We start from the raw sequence: 23,458 nt of genomic DNA, 5'->3' as shown, positions 1-23,458 counted from the left end.
AGTGCTGTCTTTTTTGGTATCCTTACTCTTGATATCGCCAGCACTTTTTATTTCTTGAAAATAAAAGGTGCCCCTGAATTATAGCAAAAGGCATTTTTTAAGCACTGTCATATATTTGCTGCGTTAGATCTGAAGCCACAACTCCAGACCTCATGCATATTCCTAAAGTACTTCCCACAGAGACCACACTATTAAACTCGCCCTCTACCACCCCCTCCGTCCGTGCCTTCAATACTGCTGAAAGGCTTGCAAGCAGTGCAGGTGCAACAGTACACTATGATACGAATCCCTTGGCCATTCTGCATGAACCATCGTCAGGATTATTCTTAGGTGTATATACACGTTTTTGGAACGATTTGTGCACACGTGTTAAGTGGTGTTAAAGTTATCATCAATCAAAACACTTTTCCTATTGACTTGCCTTTTGTAATAAATCCGTCTTTATGTAAACATGCATGTCTATACAGCAGACCAGTTTTGAGACCTGGGCAAAGTGGGTAGTTGCCCAAGGCCTCAGTTTCTGGGTGAGGGGAGGCTGATAATTGTTGCAGTCAAAACGTTCTGTGGCTCTTTCTTCATCCTAATCTCTCTCCTTTTCCCATTTCATCGCTCATATAAATCTATTTCTCTTCTTCATCTGTATATTGCTGTATCATCTCTCTGCCCACCTTGCATACTCCCCATTACCCCGCTTGGCCTGGCTATCCTCTTCGAGCAAACACCACATCTCTCTATCTACTATGGCCCTGCCCACTCTTTCTAACCACCTTCCTCTCTGTCACTCTATCTCTCTACCTTTTTGTATCTCATCTCCCGCTACCTCACCACACAATAAACCTCCAAACTTTTCTCTATCTCATCTCTCTACCTACTCTGGTTTTTGTCTGCCTCTGTTGCCCCTCTCTGCCTGCATCTACCACTCTTCCCCTACCTAAAGTATGTTTCTGTCTCCAGCCTCTCTCTTTAATTTACCCTGCCTACCCACCATAACCCTCACTTTACCTTTTTCCCTCCCTAGCTTTACATCTCAATGTACCCACTCCATCTATCTCTACTTGCTGTACGTCAGCTCTGTGTGCCTCACATCTCCTTTAGCGCATCTGCCTCCTCCATATTTATATTTACTCCCTCTCATGTTCTCACCTCTCTCTTTACCACTCTCTGCTCCTACTTTTAATTCCTTACTACTGTATTCCTTCTTTGTTCCCCTCTCTCTCTCATCCCCACTTCCTCTGTACCGCCTGATTTTCCATCTCCCCTCCCTGTAGCTCTTCTTTGCACCGCCCTACTGCCAGACTCGCCTCCCTATATCTCGCCCCATCTTTCTTTTCCTCAATTCTCAAACTCTCTGTTTTTGTATCACCATTCTCTACCTCTGCCCACCCCATTCTCTATTTTACTACTCACGACCTCACTGCTCTCGCTCCTTCATTTCTTTGCTGCACACCTCCGCACTCCTCTTTTTACGCTCCTCCTTTTACAACTCATCTCTCTCAATACCTCTCAAATTATCATAAACTGAATTTGCCTTCTCCACCTCCCACCGCTCTGTCCTACCTCTGTTCCCTCCAGTTCATCTCACACCACCTATTACTTCTTTCTCTTGACCTCATTCCTCTACCATTGCTCTCTTATTTCTCTTTGTAGCTGCATTATCATTTTAACTTCCCTCTATATCTCTGTGCACCTCTCTACTCAGCTCTTTGTTTTGCCTCACTCTCTACCACACCCTCTTGTTCTACTCCACTGCATAACCCTCACCTCCTTTTGTCTCATCTGTCTCCCTACACTTCATCTATCAGTCATCTCTCGCCGCCTTTCTTTATTTCACAGGGCTTTCTTTCTACATCTCACTTCTCATTTTCCTCTTCTCTCCACCTCAACGCTGTGCCTTTCATTTCTCTATACTTTTCACTTGCTCACCTGTCTACATCTATCACTCTCTGACTCACCTCTCTTTTTGACTCACCTCTTGGCGCACCTTGCTCCTCTCCTTTCTTCACATTACTTTCTCCCTAGCTCTCTCTACCTCACTCCAAATTCTTTCCTTTCTCTCTATCTTTCATTCTCTACCTCACCCTCTGTATCTTTCTGTTTGATTATCACTTTCTTGATATTACTTGATTCTCACTTGCTTGATATTCTCTTTCTACCTCACCTGTCCCTCAACCTCACACGTTCTCTACCTTTCTTCTGTGCCCACTTCAGTTCTCTTACTATACAATTCCCTTTACCACTTTAGCCTTCTCATGGCCCTTCTATTTCTCTTGGTTTGCAGAGCCAGATGACACAGTCTAGCCAGGAGAGTATGAACTTTGATAGAACAGAGGAGGGACAAGTCAGGGGATGCGAGTTATGGAGAAAAATCAGATGCCACACAGTTGAGTGGTGAAAATCCTGGCTGCAGTCTTTGGATTTTTTTGTTGCATCGAGAATGCCAGGTGTTGAGGGATAAATATCATGCAATTAAAGCTATTTCGAATATAAGCAGATAACTTATTTTAATGGTAAAGCCCAGTACAATAAACATTTACCAGGTCAGCTTTATGGTGTATTTCCTAAAGTCAGAGGAACAGTATGGTAAGACACCGGATCTCATGTAAAATGTTGTATTTGCAAGAAAAGAACATTTCGATCCAATAATAAAACCAAAATGAGTTTGTCAATGCTACTACATTCTTCTGGTACTATTTGGCTTGCGGATGCCAGGCACCTACCATGCACATTTGTATGTTTTAGCATGCGCCCATTTCTGAAAGTTTAAGGTATAATTCAGCATTTTGTCACCATGGACTTAAAATAGGGGCTAAATTGAAATTGTTGCAAACTGGGGCAACTCAATCTGGCATGCTCAGGGCCCAAAACTCTTTAGGATGGCATTAGCACACATGCAATACCAATATATCTGTTCGCAGCATATTTGCATGAGAAACGAATCGTATTTTCTTTCTTAGCCTCGTGTATATTTCCAGCTATGCTTTTTGAACCCATTACAGTTTCCAAGAAACATAAACATTGGAAATTGAATGGGCGTGTTCTGGTCAGTAAGGTGCAAACACAGCTGTTGGTGCGTTCCTGATAGGTCTGATTCAATATGAGCAAAACTATGTATGTATCAAAGTGACCTAGCAGACTTTGGCTAAACTGTCAGTTGACAGCCACAAAACTAATATTTGTGTATGGTGATTTTTTTTTTGCAAACTGTATTATTGGTCGATACAGAGCCTCTGACTATTTTTGTTGCGCTTGCACCCTATTGTTTCTGTTTTCCAGCAGCTTCTCGCCCTTATGCCGGTTTTGTGGGGGAGCTTGAAGAGCTCCATTTATCGACTGACAAACAGAACAGCTTGCACTGAGATCCTGATACTTGTGGTCAGACACCTCTGGCACTTTTGGCAGGATCCCCGTTTAGATGCCCTCCAGGCCCTATGGCTTTAATGCCACAATCTCTGGACATGCAGTGAATTAGTGAAGACGGGTCAGATCTCAGCAGAAACATTCTACAACTGCACTGCTGGCACCCAAAGACGAGCAAAATGTGCAAAGGTTTACTTAAATATTTATGATTTTGACACATGGTAATCCATGCCATGGCGATCTCTTTCAACATGAGTCAAACATATGATTCCTGTTTGGTCAGTTGACCTGGGGTGGTTGTATGTCCGGATGACACATGAACTTTAATAAAGCTTGTTTGTTGACATAGGGGATAAGGCGAAGGAAAATGTGGAAGTTGGAATGATCAAGGGGATAAGTAGAAGGAGTACATGGTGCATGTAAGCCTAATTCTAAATCTCATTATTAGGAAATACGAATCAGCCTATTGCTGTTTAATTTTATATGTTTTGCAATTGTTTCTGGAAAGGAAGTAGACCCTCACAACCTTTGACGCATGAAGGAGTCAAACTACACAGATAACAGTGTAACTAGGACAGACTAATTGTGTACTCTTAGCTATAGAAGTGTTATCTTATATACTTCTAAAATAAACAATGCAAGATCGTCCGTGGAGCTTCTGCTGCAATGAAGGTATACAGGTGTTTGCTACAACATTAAAAATATCATTTGTAAAACTCAAGTTCAGTTTCTGGTGCATCTTAATGTCAAATGACAGATGTTTCTTGTTACTCACGTCATTGGTACTCATGTTCTTGAAATGAAAGGCATAGTGGCTCTCCCATGATTTGTTTCCCGGAGGAGATGCATTGAGTTCAGTCAGCTACCATACCCGGCATGTACGAAAGTTTGATACCAATTGCCGCACTCCTTCTGCAAGCTCAGTTGAACAAGCTGTGACATTTGAAAACTAGACAGATAAGTTGAGCATTTCCACCACTAATTTGGAATTTGGAAATTCACTGAAATTACAGAAAATAGAATTAATGGTAATAAAAAGTTTCAGTCCCTAAGCTACAGGAAAAGAGACAGACGGAGAAAATTCCCTTTCTGCAAAAGACCATAACAACAGGTGTCAGAAGATAATACATTAACTTCTTACCTTCAGGCAGGAGTCCAGAAGGATCTCCGTGTCTGCATAAATAGATTTAGCATTTTTAATGGTTTTGTGCTGTTGGACAGCACAGAGCAGAGCAAGAAGCAGATGTTCAAAAGTTTTAATTTTTATTAGAATTAAGCTGCATCCTTGATCACTTTTAATTGGCGGCCAGATTTGGAAAGAGACTTGCTTCTATTGACCAATATTGCTAATTTACAAAAGCATGCGCTACTCCAGTTGGGAAAACACCCTTTCCCTTTCAGCCTTTACCACGCATGCCTTTACCACGCGTGCCTTTACCACACATTCCTTTACCATGCATGGTGAGTATATAAGGTAGGCGTGTGTGTGTGGATTTATAATTAAAAAATTCACAGTACATTACATTTAGATGAAAATGTCAGTAAAAACATACTATTTTGAACAAACAAAAACACTGAAATTCCCTTGTTCTAGTTATCTTGAGTAACTAACTCGTGCCCTAAAGTAACTATTACCCCCACCCCCTTGCAGTGTTATCAAAGATGTCGTTTCAGGGGAGGAGCCAAGCTCGCGTCCGAGATGGCCGCGTTTTAGCTCGGCTCCGATCACTCTCCTGTCTGCAACAAATATCCTGTACTTTATCCTGCCCCGGGAAGTATTCCACGATGTGCAGTGGAACGACGATAACTCACAGGCACTTACCGTTTGCTCCGGTGATTCCTGGGTGTCACGGATCCTGAGTTACGCCCCTGTCTGCTTCGGGGCCTCCGGAGCGGCCGGGCCTGGCACTCCTTGGCGGCGCCCGGGCTGGACGGGGCGCGGTGGCCGGCCCTTGGTGGTGGTGTGGAGTCGGTCGGAGGGGCCGATGTGCTAATAGACCGATTGCGGCCTCCCGGGCCTGGTCCGGCGGTCCTGCGGCCTGGTGTTGGGGAGCTGACTTCCATGGACGGGGTTAACCGTACATCTGGCTCGTCTCCCCTTTGTTCTCCGGCCCGGCCATTTTGAGTTCCTCCGCCCGGACTCGGAGAACGGTGCCGGCGGCGTGTGGGGGGCCGGCGCATCGCCTTCTTCTGGTGGCTCCCCTTCCTGCCCTGGTGGCACTTCCGCTGGTGGTTGCCGGTGTCCTGTTTTGCCCCGCTGATATCCGGGCGGGAGTCGGTGTTTGCAGCGGCCCCGCCGGGCTTCTAAGATGGCGGCCGGCCCCATGATTCTCGGCCTTGCGGGGACCGGCGATGCGAGTCCGCCGCGCGGCACGTTTGCTGAATACTGTAAAGGTGAGCCTACGCTCCGCGACATCCTCGCCGCCCTGCGCTCCTGGGGGGCACCCATGACCGCACCGACCGCTATCCTGGAGGGGGGTCCCTTTGTTGGGCCTGCCGGACCCCCCTCGGTTTGTGCGGCTTCATCTCTGTTGTGTGCTGCTGGAACTTTCCTTGGGGTCGTGGACCTGGAGGCTGCTGATGGTGTGGATGTGCGGGGGTCTGCTGCCCTTCTTCGTCCTGTGCCTCCTTCTGTTCCGGAGGTTCCCCGGCTGGATCCCGTCTGGACCGACCTCGATGGGTCTCCTTTTCCTCTTTTGCCTCACATGGCCGTACGAAGATCCTGTGACGGTGCCGCTGGACCGGCTTTCTCCGTATTCTCATCGGAACTTTGCCTGTTTTGCCTGAAGTGGTTACTGTACTTTCTGGATCATCCGGGTCACGATCGCTACAACTTGAGTGTATTTTTGATTCGACTCCCTGTTATTCACCTCCTGTTTTATGTGGTCTGGTTCCTGGTGCGCTGGACGATTACAGTTTGCGAAAAACGAGGACAGGGTTGAGCTGATCTTGCCTCTGTGGACTGTTATTTTGTGGTATGGTTGGGTGATCCGTTCATAATTGTGTGATTATGTTTGATACGTCTTTACGTTCCTGGAGCTTATCCGTGTGTTTATTATCTTCCCGTGGGCTCTGAGTATTTTCGGGCGGGGGGGTGGGAGCTGAAGGGGTTTTGATTATGTGGCTCCTCTCCCGCTGTTTTTCCCTGTTTCCCTTCCCCCCCTTTTTAATCTAAGTGATTCTTTCTTTCTTATATTTCTCTATATTTCGGGTTCTAATTAGGGCGACAGGCACGCTGCTGGGGGGTAGGCCATAGCCTTCTGCAGGGGTGCAGGGTGGGCTGTGCGGGGTGGTGGGGGGGTCTGTTTATTGTATCTTTCCCTGTTCCTCTTTTTGGTTCTATGGCTCTTATGTATCCCCTAATTTCGTGGCGCGGTGTCGGCACGTAGCCCCCCGGGGTGTTTGTGCTGGCGTGGCCCTTTTGGTATGTCTGCTGTCACGGTTTATTACGCATTCATTTCTCCTGTTGCCACTAGTTCCATGTGCCGAATTAGTATTGGGTGCTTTGTTAGCCGTGGGGGGCGTGCACTGACGCTGCGCCCTCACTTTCCCCCTCCCCTTTTTTTGATGTCCTCTTCCTCCCCTTTTTTTTCCTTTTCCCCACCCCATTTTCTTTTCCTCCCTTGGGTTGTTGTAACGGAGGGCTTTTAGTTCTGTAAACGTATTTTTCGCTGTTTTGTTATTATGTGCCCTGATAGTGGTGGCTGGGTGCTGAGCAGCGATTGTGATTGATCTTGATGTGGGACTCACGTTCTGCCTTTGCCAAAATGTATTGTTCTGTTGGTCTTTTCCTGTATTCGAGACTTCGGCTTGCTCACGGCCCACCACGGCCCTCTGGACTTTACAGATTGACATTATCCTGTGACACCCTTTTTTCTATTATAAAATTAACCTACTTTTATCCTGTCCGTGATGGCGACTCAAAGACTTGTTGCCTTTGTCTTTCATATGAGCTATTTAGAAATCCTGTTGTCTCTCCTGTATTGCCTCGTATGTTTCTTTATTGTGGTGGCCGGCCCGGTGGGTTGTAGGCCCGTATCTGTGCGCGCCTTCTGTACAATAAAGGTTTAAAAAAAAAAAAAAAAAAAAAAGATGTCGTTTCAGATGTTACCGTGATGTTATCAGTGATGTATGAGAACATGTTATAAGTGATGTACTATCTGACGAATTTAGCAGAACATGGTGAGGGACACGTTATAGTTACTTTAAGGTACAAAGAGCATATAGCTCGGAGTGCTTTAAAAATATGATAAGCTCTCCTGGTGTCATACAATTAATGACCCAGGAGACTGACTGTTTTTCATTAAGGTTGCTGGGAGGCTGCTGCACTTCCTGCAGTCCCCAGAAACATTAAAAAGGTTTGGTGTGGCCCTTGCTTCTTCAAGGGGCACCACAAGCAAAAAACCTATAGTTTAAATAAGCCCCAGGGCATTATGGGGTGCTCATTGTTGGAGCAATGAATTATAAAGGAAATTATATTTGGGTGCATACCAGGGGCACCCACAGCATGGCTGCCTGAGGGATGCGAATAGGAGCCCCAATGCCCCTACAGCCCCTACTAGCTCTTCAGTTACTGCAGAGGAAGGAACTGGCTATTTTTTAAATGGGTGGCCACCTGAGGCACCTACAACTACCACCATTGCTTGGGCTGTGGTGTTGGCCCCAGGGCCTCTGTGTCCTGGACAGCTCCCCGGCCTCCTCCGTGGCGAGAGTCGGTCATGTAAAAAAAATATATTCAGTGAGTGCCCCAGTGCCTATCTGGAGCACCCATACGCACTAAAATGTTGGGTACTTAGGGGGAGGGGGTGCCCTAAGACCCCAGCGGCCGAGCCCGGTTCCCCAGGAGCCAGCTCAGTAACTTTGTGCTCCCATCCCGACGAGAGCAGCATTTTTCAGTGCTCCCACCCAAGAGAGGCCAAAGTTGTGTTCCGTGCCTCGGGTGTTGGACGGATGATTAGGCAGGGAGTTGTGCTCCCTGCTCCCCCAAAATAGTCACTGACCCCGGGGATGGGGTCCCCAGGACCAAAAAGAGACTTTGGGAGGGGGGTGCATGCCCCCTTTAAAAAAATAAAAAAACGGTTCTGGGGGAAGGGGTCCCTGGAGCCTAATGAGGCTCAGCAGGACAGCCTGCCCCCTCCCACTGTAAAATAGAGCAGTCCTGGGTGATATGGTTTCCGGGGCTTCAGAGGCTTGAGGAGAGGGGTTGCATACTCCCTCCCCTAAAAATAACAACTCCCTTCCCTAAAAATAACAAACGCCGACCCCTCTCGGACCCTGGCACTTTCTGCCATTCTAAATTATTACATTTCAACCATTCTTGAAAAAAATTGGTGAATTTATAACTGTCCCAAAAATATTACGGAACTGGAGTTGGAATATTAAATAAGCTTCCTGGAATATTTGGGGAAAAGTTGCTGTTTCTCGAATTATTCTAGGACTATAGTTAAAATAGTAATTGTGACCTTTCAATGTCCACCATGCCACTATTGCCCTGAGGGCACAATTCAGGGCATGAAACACAAACGAGCAGCCACTAGAGGGAGGCTGGAGTTCAAAGCGGGCGTGAGCCTGCTGTTTTTTTGCTCGGAGTCTCAGATCCATGGCTCTGAGATATAAAACTTTGTGTTTTTGGCCCCAAGTGGAGGTCCTGGTCCTCTGGCATATCCCCACCAGGCATAAGAAAGTAGGGTATCCCTATACTGCCCTCCTATCTGTTATTTTAGGTCTCGCCTAGGCAGCGCTTGTCGCGTCTTTTCAAGACATGCTGTATTCAGGTATAGACTTGAACCCCGCCCACTTTCCTCTAATCTTTGTAATTGGCTCCTGTCACTGTCTTTTGTAAACTGTGGCTTTTTTTATTGGCCAATAGGCTTAGTAGTCCCTCCTTAGTACCGCCTTTTCTTGTCTTGTACCTTCCCATGAGGACACCCTCTGTTACATATGTTATTCGGTAGTCTTTAATTACAGCCTCCGAGCACTTGTTAAATGGTTTTCTCCTGCCTGCTGCTGCAGGCAGGACATGCTCTCTTGCAACGCTTTCTATTTTTTTCATTAAGTATAATGGGGTAACCCTGTAAACCTCAGGACCTGGGCAGGTAATTAAACAAAAAAACAATGGTTCTGTCGGACAACAACAGTCAATTCAACAAAGTACTTAATACATAGATTTAGCCATAGATCCCATGAGGGATATGTGCAATAATTGTAAACTGACCACAAAAAAAACATATGTCTTTAGTAATTTGATATATTCAAACGTTTTGTTTCTATAATGAATCAGATATGCTGTCCAATATACATAAAAACAAACATGGGATGCGAATCAACAAGGTGTCTAGGTCGTGACTGGTGACTGAGTGTTACAAAGTGACAAAACATAAATACATAAACGGAAAAAACTTTTTCAAAATATCCAATATATACAACACAATAGTCACAGGAGGTTTAAATTGTTCCTTTTGTCCAATTGGACTCTGTGCACATGGATATATGACATAGAACGTCGACGTTTCGACCCTAGGGGCGATGTGCTGATTTATGCGCATCTAATGCGGGTCTTCATCAGAACTGGATAATGGTTGGACAGCCTTTTAATAAGGTATAAGATTTGTCTGGTCTTCTAATGTGGGATGGTGCATGTCAGCCGACAAGCCCCTGTGGCACTCTCGTCGCCCGTTTGGAACGTTGAAGTCGGATATCACTCGTAACCTGTTGCTAAGGGGTGTTGAGAAGGAAGAAGTCTATGCAGATTATTGACGCTTTTAAAGCATTTGTAGAGAGTTGAAGACAGAAATTGAAGCCCCTGAGGAAGGGCTGAAAACCCGAAATGCATTGGGCATTATACAAATAGTGAAAATAAGATTGTATATGCTGTTTGTTCAATATGAAAATTTGAATATTTGAACATTAAATGGAATTTCATCTATGATTTAGAGAAGTTATGGTATAATTTTCAATTTGAAGTGTAGAATGTACTGTTCTGTTTAAGTCTGTACAATGTTTTAAATGTTTATGCAGCAGCATGCGCTAATGTGCAAAGTGATCAGGTTGCACTGACTTGAAATAAGGTGTATTGTTTTACAAGTGCCCCATTCCGAGCTTTCCATGTTAATGGCGGCCGCGCCCCTTTCTTTAGACAAGTTGTGCCATGGGGCGCTTGTACAAAAAAAATGATTTAATCTCCTATATTTAAAGAGTCATCATAACTATATTTTGCTTTGAAGGTATCCCAGAGACACCATGGTGTAGCAGTATTGCTGTACTTCTAATAAAGAGGACCAGTTCATAATGTGACTCAATATTGCAAAATGGTGACAGCAAATGTTTTTAATTATCTTCTGGCAATTAGACTCCGCATTCTGTATGCCGTAATAACAGATTAACAACATAGTTTTACAAGTTGTCGGTCAACAGGGCTACATACTAAATTGACCACTGTTTTGGTTGTTGTGCCCTACTTCTATACATCATTCCAGCCTATTATGCTGCTGGTTGTAGAGAATCTTTTGATAGTCAATTGGTCTTATCTAGGGCTTGTCTTGGAATGACTTGGTATACCCGAATTACGAATTACGATATATATCTAAAACAGTCTCTACACAGAAAACCTGTAGCAGCTATATGACAGTCTATGATGCCAGGAGAGCAAGACGGGGCTCTCTGCTGACAGACTCATTTTTGCATAGTATATTGATCCCTTCATAGCTTAATGTATTAAAACATATTTTCAGATATCATCTGCATGTTTGTCTGATCCTACAAGCCCTCTACCTTGGAAACAAAGGCGTTTGCAAAATAATTCTATTTTGTTTTGTATTTATTCATTCATCAGCTTATATAGCATGGGCTAGACTTATTTATGTGACAGACTACTACTTTACATAATAAGACTGTTTACAGCGGATGAAACTAAATGTACACTTTCCACGAAAACTTAATTTACATGAAGCACTTGTTGAGAGAGAATTGCGGGAAGGTGAAATAAGTGCATACTTTTATACAGTTTTGTCAGCTAATAGATGGTGAGATCGCATTTAACTGCTGCACTTCTACTGGAGTGGTAACACATTTAACAGAGAGTTTAAGACTTTGTGTTAGGGATTCATTCATATAGTGGGAGGAATATAGTACCATACTCTAGGTGTACTACTCGAAAAAGATTGTGAGGGTGTTATTTTTGTGTTTTTGCAGGTAGGAAATTTAATAATGAGGATGTCTATGCCCCGTAGTTATCGTTTACTGCTAGAGATGGTCAGTTTCTGTGCTAGATAATTCAGTATTCCAGATATCTTTGTGGATGTTGCAAGCTAACTTCAGTATACAGCTTTCCTCAATTGAATATCAAGATTGGAGTGATGTGTCAAACTTTCCAGGAGCGAGTGAACGGTCTAGCTGCTGTGTTTATGGCTGATTTGAGGGTAGGCTATGATGAATTTTTGGGGGAATCCAATGAAGAGAGCATTGCCACCGTCTAGTCTTTATAAAAACCAATTTTTGGACTACATGTTTGAAATCCTCCTCTGAAAGAAAGAGGCTAATTCCTCGAACAGTCTGATTGGCGATTATCCTCTTTTAGTTAGGGAAGTGGTGTTGCCTTAGAGATGGAGGTTTCTGTCCAAAACAAAGCCAATTGTTTTGGCCTTTTCTTTTTTTTAATTTTTTTTAAATAATTTTATTTTTTTCTGCAAGGATCAAATCAAAAGATACAGAGACAGAAATAATAAAGATTGGATTACATACACCCACAATAATTGTTATGAGATCAGATCCGCTTCACAAACATTTAAAGAGAACAAAGACATATAACGGGCTCATACAATGAATAATAGAAAAAGGCTACCTGCAATAACAGTCTACATCAGAATATCATTAAATTAAATAAACCAGACACTAAAGAACCACAATTATGCTTACGTTATATCCATTCTACAATAGGAGCCCATATTTTTAACCCTCTAGTCCTTCTTCGATTGTTCTTGGTCTTATAAATTGCAACCTCTATATATTATATGTATCGAGAAGCTGGGCCCTCCAGGAAGAGAATGAAGGAGGGTCTGGAGAAATCCACTCGCTGGTGATGCAGGCACGAAAGATGGCCATACAGATAAAAAGAAAAGATGTCTTAAATTTAGATCTGTCTTGGGTATTGGATTCCAACCCTAAAATTACCAACTCGCCTGTAATACCGATAGGTGAGCCCATTATCTCTGCCAGGAATCCTTGAATTGATGTTAGCACCTCTGTTAATTTTGGGCAAGAATAATGTGTAGTGCATCTGCTGTAAATAGGCCACATCTGCTACACTTTGCTCCAGCTCCCATACTCCATTTAGACACTTTTTTGGCGAGTAATGCAAGTCATAGAGGGCCATATAGTGTTGTGCCCTCATCCTGCCAGAGATCAAAACCTAGTTTGCCAACATAATAGAGGTATTTAAATGAATACCCAATACATTCAAAACCTCCCCAATTTATCCTGGCAAGTCACTAAATCATCTGGCAGTAGCTTTATCAAATTTATATAATGAAAGCCAATCGGATTTTCTCTTCCCAACCCCTCGATTAATGGAAATTTGCTAAACTGCATATTATTTCGCACTGACATGTTATAGAAGCTACGGATTTGCAGGTATTTAAAAAAGTCCTGCCGTGGTATACCATATTTTAATTGAAGATCTGCAAAAGATAAGAAATGTGAATCCGAGATTAGCTGCCCTAAGCTGCTGATCCCTTTCTGGCGCCAAAGTATTGTGGTGTAATCCCTAAAAATAATAGGTAAAATACTAGGTGCATCAAACGGGGTATAGCAATTTATGTTAGGTAAACCTAAATATTTCTTTACGCGCCTCCAAAAGGAGTAAGCTACTTTAAATTTAGTTTTTTTATAGTAGCTTGGTTCGATAATTTAAAAAAAACAGCTATTAGCCTCTTCGCCTATCCCAAACTTATATATCGAAGGGTCCTGGTATATTATTGGCCTAGCCTTTTCTCCATCCACTAGAGGGTAGATAAATTGCAATGCTGCGGCCCAATAGTAAAATAAAAAGTATGGAACACCCCAGCCAACTCTTTCTTTAGGAGGAACCATTTTTTTATATGCACGTCTGTGCCGTTTATAGCCCCATAAGAATCTAGCTGATATACCTTCCAACCGCTTAAAGCTATTGGGTGGGAACTCCAATGGAATTGTTCTAAATATATACAAGAATTTAGGGAGCACCAACATCTTCAGCACATTAGCTCTTCCATAAAGGGATAAGTGGAGATGATTGAGTCGCTCCAAAGTAGTTTTAACCTTGTCCAGAACTGGGTTAAAATTGACTTTGGGGATCTTGGTGACCTGTTAAGTGAGCTTGATTCCCAGATACATTGCTTCTGACACTGTTGTAATATCGGTCGGGGGCGGACCCCCTACATACAAAATCTGGGTCTTTGTTATGTTAAGCTTATAACCCAAAAAAGAGCCGAATTGTAATGCTAGGACCTTAATTGCTGCAAGAGCAGGAGAAAGGTTAGTTGTTACAACCACAATATCATCTGCGTAGGCTAAGGCCCTATATTCAACATTACAAACAGTGACAGGTGTGATATTAACCGTTTGATTGAGTTTTGTTAGAAAAAAATCAATGTATAAAGCAAATAATGATGGAGAGCTCGGACAGCCTTGTCTAGTACCATGTAAAATTGTAAATGGCTTAAACTCTCTACCCCTAGACGAATTACTGCTACTGGCGAGTTATATAAGGTTTTTATTGCATGGAGCATCCCGAGTCCAAATCCCTTCAAAGATAGGGTCTGCCATAAATAAGGCCAGGCCACCCTGTCAAATGCCTTCTCGGCATCCAACAGGGTAATGCCAATAGGAATCTTAGTAGCTTCAGCCCGGTCCATTAAAGCAATAATACGACGCACATGATCAGTCGTATCCCTGCCGGGTACGAAACCATGTTGTAATGGTGATACCAAGGTGTTAATGGTGTGAGAGATCCGGGTAGCGATGATTTTAGAATAAACCTTGCTATCGGCATTTATTAATGAAATCGGTCTGTATGAGGCAGGTGAAAGAGGGGGCTTATGCTTTTTTTTTTTAAAGACGTAATTATAGATTTCTGCCAAGAAGTCGGTGGTGAACCCTTTTTGTGCAGCCAGGCATACCTCTAAAAGTTGTTCCTTCAATTTCGAAAAAAAAGTGCGGAAATATTCTAGTGGGATCCCATCGGGACCAACTGCCTTCCCTGTTGCTAGTGATAGAATTGCTGCCTCTAGTTCTTCTAAGGTAAAGTCCTCCTCTAAGTCTTCCCTCTGGTTGAGAGTAAGTTTAGAAAATACTTGCTCCCCCTAAAATTCTTTAAAATTATTTTCTGTATCATCTTCCAAATCGTGTGAGTAAAGCTCTTTATAAAATTGAGTAAAGGTTTCCAAAATCTTAGCTGGGTCAGTATGTGGTATTCCCTGTGAGTCCTGTATAGATTCCACTCTCCTTGCAGCCTCCCTCTGCCTTAGCCTTTTGGCCAGTAGCCGTCCCGAATTTTCCCCCACCTCATACAGATCTACACGGTGTACCGCAACCTGGGCAGCTAATTTACCAGCAAATCTTTGATAGACCTTAACTTTTTGAATGGCAAGAGCCACACCCTTCTGTTCAAATTCCTGACTGGAGTTACAAGTTGCCATCAGCTCAATCTCTAGAACACGAAGTTTACTCAGCTCCTTATCTTGTTCTTGACGTACTTTACGCTGCTTGTTAATGGAGAAGCTAAGCGTCTCCCCACGGACACCAGCTTTAAACGCGTCCCACACTATTCTGACTGAGGCAGACCCAGCGTTAAAATCAAAAAACTCAGGAATCCACTTATTCATATGTTCTAAGTACACCTGATCTACCAGGAGCTGTCGCTCAAATGTCCATGGCTTCCTATCTGTTTGGATATGGGTTTCTATTTTTAATTCCAGTATAATAGGATTATGATCAGATATAATCTTGGGTAGAATGTCAATTTTAAGGTTCGTTAAGAATTCGATAGGAGCAAAGAAATAATCGATACGGACATGTTTCCGATGTGGGGCTGAATAATGCGTAAAACACGGAATGTGCGGATTCTTAAAAACCCAGACATCTACCAACCCAAACTCCTTAGTAATGCCCTTAACTGCTTTAAAAACCTTGTGTTTTTTACCTGCGTAGCAGGTATTGTTACGCAAATCAAAATCTCCGCTTAGATGTAAATTGAAATCACCACAAAGGATAAGGGGGAAAGACCATGAGGCGAGCTCAATGCTAATATCGTTCATCATATCTGGATCATCCAAATTAGAGCCATATAATGAACATATCGTTCCGTGGAAACTTTCGACACTAAGCTCAATAATCACCTAGCGCCCCTGCTGATCTGCTTTTGTGCGTTTACACTCACCCCACCCATATTTCTCTAGAACGGCAACCCCTCTTGTCGTCGATCCCTGTCGTGTACAAGATAACATTTCATAGCCCAGCTCTCTCAACCAGCTCCTGTTGTTCGAAGCAATCTGAGTCTCCTGAATGCACAATAATTCTACCCACATGGTTTTCAGAATTTGTGCCATGACACCTCCTTTTCTTCCTATTATTTAACCCACACACATTCCAAGAACAGATGGTAAATTTATCCATTCTTAAACAAAGAAGATATCAACAGATGAATTGAGGCAAATTTAACTTTTATATATGCACATTGTAATATTGTGTTGTACTCTACTCTACGGTTGCTTTCCTCCAAATGCTTCTTAGTAGACTGACTCCCGTAACCCTGTTGAATTATCTGGCTTTCACTCTTTTTCTTTGTTCCTTGCCCCCAACCACCCACAACCCCCCCACCCTACACACACACCCTCCTACTCCCCCAGAACCCCCTCCCACAAAAACCCCACCCATGTGAAGCAAAGGGACTAGACAGTCCCTGTATGTGATGGAGAGATGGGAAGATGGGATAGAGTACCCCCCCAGACCCCACCCCGACCTTCTCTGCCTAGAAAAAAGCCTTTCTTTCAAAAGCCGAAAAAAAGGGGAAAAAAAACCCTAGACATATGGAGTAACATCTTACTTAGATCAGATTGGAAATGAACCTAGTCAAAAGCCACCTCCCAACCCCTAAAATTTCCACAATTAAAGAGTCTCCAAGAACTCCTTTGCCTTTATTTCTGAAGAAAAAAAATAAAGTTTTATCCTTAAAGATAACTTTTAATTTTGAGAGATTTAGTAAGAAGGCTTGTGCCCCCTTTCCTTGAAAGGGGGAAATAAGCTGGCGAAGATGCCATCTTGTTTGACAGTAACCTGACAATAGTCAGGGCGTACAAAAAACGCACAGCCCTTTGCCTTTCATTTACGATTAGGGCGAGCTAGATCATACAATTTCTCCTGTAATAGAAAGTTATTAAGGCAAATAAGAATTGCCCTTGGTTTGTCGACCGTACCACCCCGTGTTTTGAAAGGGAATCTGTGTACCCTTTGGAGCTCACGCTCCCAGTTCTATTCCTCTAGATCAGGAAATGCCTCTGAACATAACTCGATAACAAATTGGCGGATGTCTTTCCCCTCCAAACCTTCGGGGACCCCAAGTATACGGAGATTATTTCTCCTTGCCCTATTTTCCATATCGGCCAGTTTCCAGTTCACGTCTTCACGGCCTGAGCGTAGGGCAGCGACATCGGCCTTGCAGGTGGAAAAGTCATTTTCTATAATGGAAATCCTCCCTTCAGCCTCTCCCTTTCTCGCTGAGAGCTGAGAGCAGGATTTTGCTACGCGCCGCACAGTGTTCTGCAGTTTGCGCACGGCCCCATGTATACGCAAGCTCTCAGCCTTTGTTTCTTCCAGGTGAAGCATGATAGCCTGATAGATTGTGGACAGGTTGATGTTACTATCAGGTTCCTCAGGTGATAGGGGCCCTTGAATCGCATTATCAGTTGACATTGATACCGGTCTTTGAGTCAGTTGAGGAGAGCCATCATTATTAGAAATTTGGAAGGGGATTGCGTGACACGTCTCCCGAGGGATTAGAACCGTGTTGTTTCCCCCCCGATACTGTAGAGAAGTTTTCCTCTTCTTCAATATTAATAGAGCAAGATAAGCTTCTGTAATCCGCCCAGTCCAGATCTGCACTTCCCTCCTCCTCTTCCGACACCACTGAAACATCGGACATAGAATAAAACCTGCCCCCTGAACCACACTAATCCAAATCATTCGCAGTCTCTTTCTCTGTTAAAGGGTTCAGCAACTCGCGTACAGGGCCAGGCTGACCCTGTGCCACCCCAGACAGAGTAGGATCAGTACTCGCTGGGCACTCTGGGTGTCGTCTGCTGCTAAGCTTGGTAAGTCTGAGGTGTTGTTTACTACCTCTCCCCCCAAGGTTATAAGGTTATCCACTAGCTGCGAAGTCAACGTTTGCTCAGTTGTCACCTTGGGTATCAAAGTTCTCTTCTTATAAAAAATTGTTGGGATGACTACTTTAGGGCCTGCTAGATCAGTATTGATATTAGTATTAGGAGCAATCGTCACACCCACATTAGTGCCTTCGCTGCGACCGTTTTTAGGCTTACCAGAGCTCTTCGTGTTCTGAATCTTTGCCGCTTTTTCTGCGCTGGAGCAGCCCATTTGCTCCTGATGAGCCTGCTGTACTATTGCCGGGGTGTTAGCTGCCGCCGCAGCCCTTGTGGTTGCTCTTTTAGTTGCCACATTAGTGTTTGGATTTTTGGGGCCCATCCTAAACAGACTGGAATTCCACTCCGGGTTTTGTAAGTGTTGCTCGTACTGCAGACTGGGATACTGAGGCTCTACCTTGAGCTTCTCCTCCTCATCCTCCTCGAGGGAACGATACCAGCACCCACCTTGTAATGCGAGAGGTTCGCAGGGCACCTCTGCTGACTTCGCCAAACTCCGCCTGTCTTTTCTGAGACTGTAGCCGCCAGCCACAACCCGCAGACACCAACACCCGTTCTCCGCGGAGGGTAAGTATTGTTTTCGGCGGGATACCGGAAGAAACTTTAACAAGGTCAGCATGCCCCACTGTGGATGTAGAGAGCAGCCCACTAAAGTTCCTGTTATGTTCCGCTTTTTTTTTTTTTAACCAGCCGCCCGGCCACACTCCACCGACGGCTACTGGATCCAGCGCCTGCCCAGTATTTTTCTCGCTTGTTATTCTTGTTATTCCGAAAGAAAGGTTCAGAGGTTTCTGGCGTTAAAGACCAGAGCCGTTTTGCGCATTTCGATGCATCTCCATGAGGCAGTAGAGGTCAGGGGGGGGAGCATGGGGGGTGCACCTCAGCCCAGCTCACTCGGACGCCGCAGCGTCCGCCATCTTGCTTCAATGGGGTTTTGGCCTTTTAAATGATGAAAGGGTTGTTCTCTATTGTAATTAGAGATTGTAGCCTTGTGTATCTAGAGTGATTTCAGTGTTCAAGTCTCTTGTGATTCTATTTTTGTCGAGTTTAATTTGACATGGTAGGTGTCTACTAGGACTGACTTCTAGAATCTGAGCCATGTGAGCTATATATTCAGGGTAAATGATTGTCATATAATGCTGGTGTAGAAGTGGTAGGAGAGCTTGGAGTTTTAAAGAAGATATCGAAAGGTTATTTGTTTTAAAAGAGAGTCAGAGCTAGAATCAAGCCCTGTGATAGTCCAATTTAAAGTGAGGAGAGGGATTTCATAACTAGTCTGAGATTCTTACAAGCAGACTTCTGTTAGACTGGTCAAACCTAGATAAGACCGTGCCTTTCCTACCCATTATTTCATTGAGGATATTTGAAAGAATATGATGGTTGACAGTTTAAAATGCAACAGCTGAATCAAAGAGTAAGAAGAGGCAGGAGTGTCTGTTGTCTAGGATGTGCGAAGCATCTACAATGTGTAGAATGGCAGTCTCCGAGCTGCACCAAAGGTGAAGCCTGATTAGTAGTCATGTGGGTATTCTCATCAATGTATTAGTTACGTTGTTTTTCAGCTTTCCAGGACTAATTTGTACGCTGTCTGGAACATGTCCTTGAGTGAATGAAGCATTTTTCAGCTTGGTCCAGAAGGACATCATAGATGAGGAGATTTTTTATAATGCGTAATGGATGGTGTAATGGGGTCTGTGAGGTGAGTGGATTGTCTTAGCTTGGCAACAGTCTTGTGTAAGTCAGAGGAGGTCACTTCTTTGGAAAAACAACCAAGTTCCCTGGGTTTTATGAACGGTTACTAGGGTTAATTTGGGATTATCAGGGTGGGTGTGGGATGAATCTGTGGTGTATATTTCTCTTCGCTAAACATTATGAAGAAGTTGTTGCTTTTTTCTTTGCCGTTCAAATTAGTAGCAGTAATGATGAGAAGCTTAGTTGATTGTTTAACAACAGCAAAGAGCTTTTTTGTCCTGTTTTTGGTTTTGTTAATTTAATTTCTCATGACGTATGCTTTGGTCGTGTTAATGTGTTTGTTGTATTATCTTTTATCTGTATGCTATTTGTCCAGATTTGTGACAGAGTGATTACAACGTCAAAGTCATCCTGTGCTTTAAGAGTTCTCATTTAGATGTGTAGTTGTTTCATGTATGTTGCAGTCTTATATTTCTGTCTTTATAATGTCTTTGTGGCTTGATCATCCATAATCCTCTTGATATTTTCAGAGTAAAATTAAGTATGGTACCTTGGTGAGCCAAAGAAAATGCAGGTAATAGTGATAGGTTCTCTACATAATGTCCTTGTAACTCCAAATCCATTTTTGGGTATTGCGGTTGATTTGTAGTCTCTACACTTGGTGATAGTAGGTGGAATGGTACCAGAAACTGATTGAATCAGTCAACTGGGATCAGAGTCTCAAACTTCATTTGACCTTTGTTTGTGATTATTAGCCCCATGGCAGTGCCTCTTAAATAAGTGGGAGAAGAGGAGAGGTGGGTGAGGTCACAGCCTTGTATGAATGATGTCACTTGAGAGATGCAGGTGATATTTTGGTCTTCCCAATGTAAATGGAGGTCTCCCAGAGAGACACTGTAGGAAGAATTGAGCTGTTGTTCTGTGACGGGTTCAATGATTTGTTTGAGAAAGGCAAGATTGTCCCGGGGGAGTCTATATTTGAGACGTAATTTTGTAGTAACTGGCTAGTCTTACTGTTTGTACTGAGAGGCATTGAAAGATTAGGGATTGGTCAGCCCTCAAGTTCTTGCATTTGATTAAGTTCTTGAAGATAATGGCAACTCTTCCATCACTTATCCCTATACAGTCTTCGCAACTGATTGAATAGCCATCAGGGATGAGTAGGTCCATCACTGGCTGGGAGGCATTGTTAAGCCAGGTTTCGGTCGGCAAAAGTAGGTCTAGGGCCTTGGAAGTGATGAAGTCTGCAATACCTAGTCTTTATTTGGGAAGTGATCTGTAGTTATGTAAGGGAGGACAATTTATAGAGGATTGTCCTGTTTCGGTCATTCATTTCTAATTTTAATTGTTTCTCACATTTAGGTACATTCTAGGTGATCTCTGATCCAGTGTCCCGAGTCGCTTTTTTATAGGGATTTTGCGCATTCCTTTTGCTATAGTTTCTGCCCCATCTAATTCATTGTTTTGCAGGAGCATTTTCATTTTATTCTTCAGTAAGTTCACTACAGTATGTTATTGCTAGGCACAGACTTGGTTAATTATTTTAAAGAAAATAGAGCTGTTTTTCAAGCAATACTAAAGTTGTGGAGGTTGGCTTGCCGTACTATGTTGATGGTCTTGGGTTCTCAAAAATCGAGGAGATGGAATACTGAGTGTTGGGGAGTAAATGTTAATATTGATTATAGTGTTTTAGAATTTTCAAAATATGATGCTATTTATAATTGTATTAAGCTACATAAACTTCTTGACTTAATTTTGTTTATGTATTTTGTGGCGCTGGTATATATTGTGTAATTATGTTACACCATAGGATTCTTAGCAGAAAAGGCAATTTTCTAGTGTTATTTGTTTGGCAAATAAAGTACTTCTAGATGACCATACTAATTTGATTTCTGCATCTTTTTTCAAGCACCTCCAGTCCATGTACCAAAGTGATAATCTCTGCCTGAACCATCAGTGTATAGATGGTATGTTTCCTAAATGTTAAAAAAAAATCACGTGGTAAAATCTAAAAATAGTAAGTACTTTAAAAAACACCAAAATGTGTACTTCCCAATTAGTACAATGTGGCCATCATGATATGTTACTTAGCTTCCAGTATTTATTTATTTATTTTACGAGTTTTATATAGCGCTAGCTAGACCCGAGGGCATCAGAGCGCTTCACAACAAGTGACTTATATGCAATCAAGCAGCGCAGAGATCAGAGCAGAACATAGTGATTTGTGACGAGTAGAGTTCAGTCATAAAGAGTAAAATAAATTAACGAAAAGAATTATGAGGAGTGCAGGTCACACAGAACGAGTAGCCGATACGTTTTCTTATTCGGGGCGGAGGGAAGAGGTAGGTAAACTCCTGTGTTGGAAAATCAAGACAGGGGTACACATTCTCTCTATCTAGCAAATATTCTCTCTCCTTTGGCAAAAGGCATGATGTTTACAAGGTTAATTTAAAATGGTAGAGGCATTCATCATATGTTTCACTCTTTGAAGTATTGTTTTCCATCAGTTAAACCTTTGTAGTGGTGAAATAGATGTTTCCAGGGCACACGTCCTAAAAAAAGAAGTGGGGGGACGCTGTCACCGGAAGTGACGTCACGACAGGAAGGGACGTCACGAAAGGTTGCTTGCACCATCGGGCTCATTGCCTCCCCTCGCTCACCCCTTAGATGCGATTACATCTGAGAAGCCAGCACATGAGCAGCCTTCCGAATTGGCTCCGATCTCGTCTCAGAGAGGCCAAAGAGTGAAGTCCATCTTTTTGGCAGGGGGGAGCGCGTCCACCCGGTATAATAAGTGGGGGGCAGCGTCGGATTGGTAACCCGGGCACTCGGGCAATGCCCGAGGGGCCGGTGTCCGAGTTCTGCTGTGGGCTGCTTTTTTGAGCAGTATGGGGGGCTATTTGGGCGCTGTCTCTTTTCTTCTGATACAGTCAGCGGCCCAGTGGGTGTCTGAGTGGCCATTCTAGAGGTGGATGGGCGCCCATTACCTCAGTTTAGCAGAGGTGTCACTCCCTTTGTCTCGCTGGCTAACAAATTGGTAAATGCTGGATTATATTGAATAGTCGTTTAGTATATACCCTGTTATGGATCTCTGGATCGTAATGTGCACGAATGCTTGTGCTGAATGACATTGGTGTTTGTTTCATTCTGCTGGGATACATTTATCCTCTGCTCGGCTTCAGGTGATTGTGGCATCTTTGCCCTTTACGCCTCTTTCTTGCCATTCTGTGTGTGAGTGAGTATGGTAGATAGCGCCCGATGGTCCCTTCAGTTGTGTATAGCGTGAACTGGCGGTCGAAGTCTATGTGCGACTGTGGCTTGAGATGGCTGTGCAAAGGGGCAAAGTATATGGCCTGTAGCCGAGTCGTCTGTACAGAGAGGACTGTATGATGCAGGAGCCTTGCCCGTGAATTTCTGTCCCATGGCATGGAAGATTCAAGAGATCCAATGCAAACTGTGCAATCACCGAATCCCGTGTCTTATTTATTTATACACCTTTCCACACAATAACAAACAAGAAATAAATGCATATCTTGAAATTGGACACTTTCACCTTGACGCTGGGACATTAAATGCAGAACGATTTGACATGTAAAACCGTCCTGCCAGCCAGGGGTGCCCCTGCTTGCCTGAAGTACTCGCGTCCAAACTCCTGGGTTTGTTGAAAGTTCTGCTTTAGATTGAAATATTTGAAAATTGAATGCAGTTGAACACTCGATTGGAGGTTGTGTAAGACTGGCATATTCTGAGCTGCACAGGTACAATTTAATGCAGATTTTTTACCTGCGTTAAAACTGGGCCACTTAGGATTTCTCAGAGCATTGGGTATAGTATTGGTCTTTCTGTACTCCGATACACGCACGCACACATATATTGTGTAATCCCTGAAATGGATAAAACTATTATATATGTTGTGCATTATTGTGCTAACGGTTTATTTGCTTTGAAAAGTGGTGGACTGGTATGAGATTTCAGCTGTTTTATGAAAATTGTCTGCT

General features: G+C 43.4%; 1 protein-coding gene across 24 annotated transcripts in view; it reads left to right on the top strand.

The window, feature by feature from the left end:
- TCF4 (transcription factor 4) overlaps positions 1 to 23,458 on the top strand; it is a 990,735-nt gene that overhangs the window by 141,277 nt on the left and 826,000 nt on the right. The window lies entirely within an intron of this gene.

Source organism: Lissotriton helveticus, chromosome 2_1 (assembly GCF_964261635.1).
Source record: "Lissotriton helveticus chromosome 2_1, aLisHel1.1, whole genome shotgun sequence".
NCBI classification, from domain to species: domain Eukaryota; kingdom Metazoa; phylum Chordata; class Amphibia; order Caudata; family Salamandridae; genus Lissotriton; species Lissotriton helveticus.
Note: the sequence above shows the minus strand (reverse complement) of the source record. Positions and strands in the feature narration are given on the sequence as shown.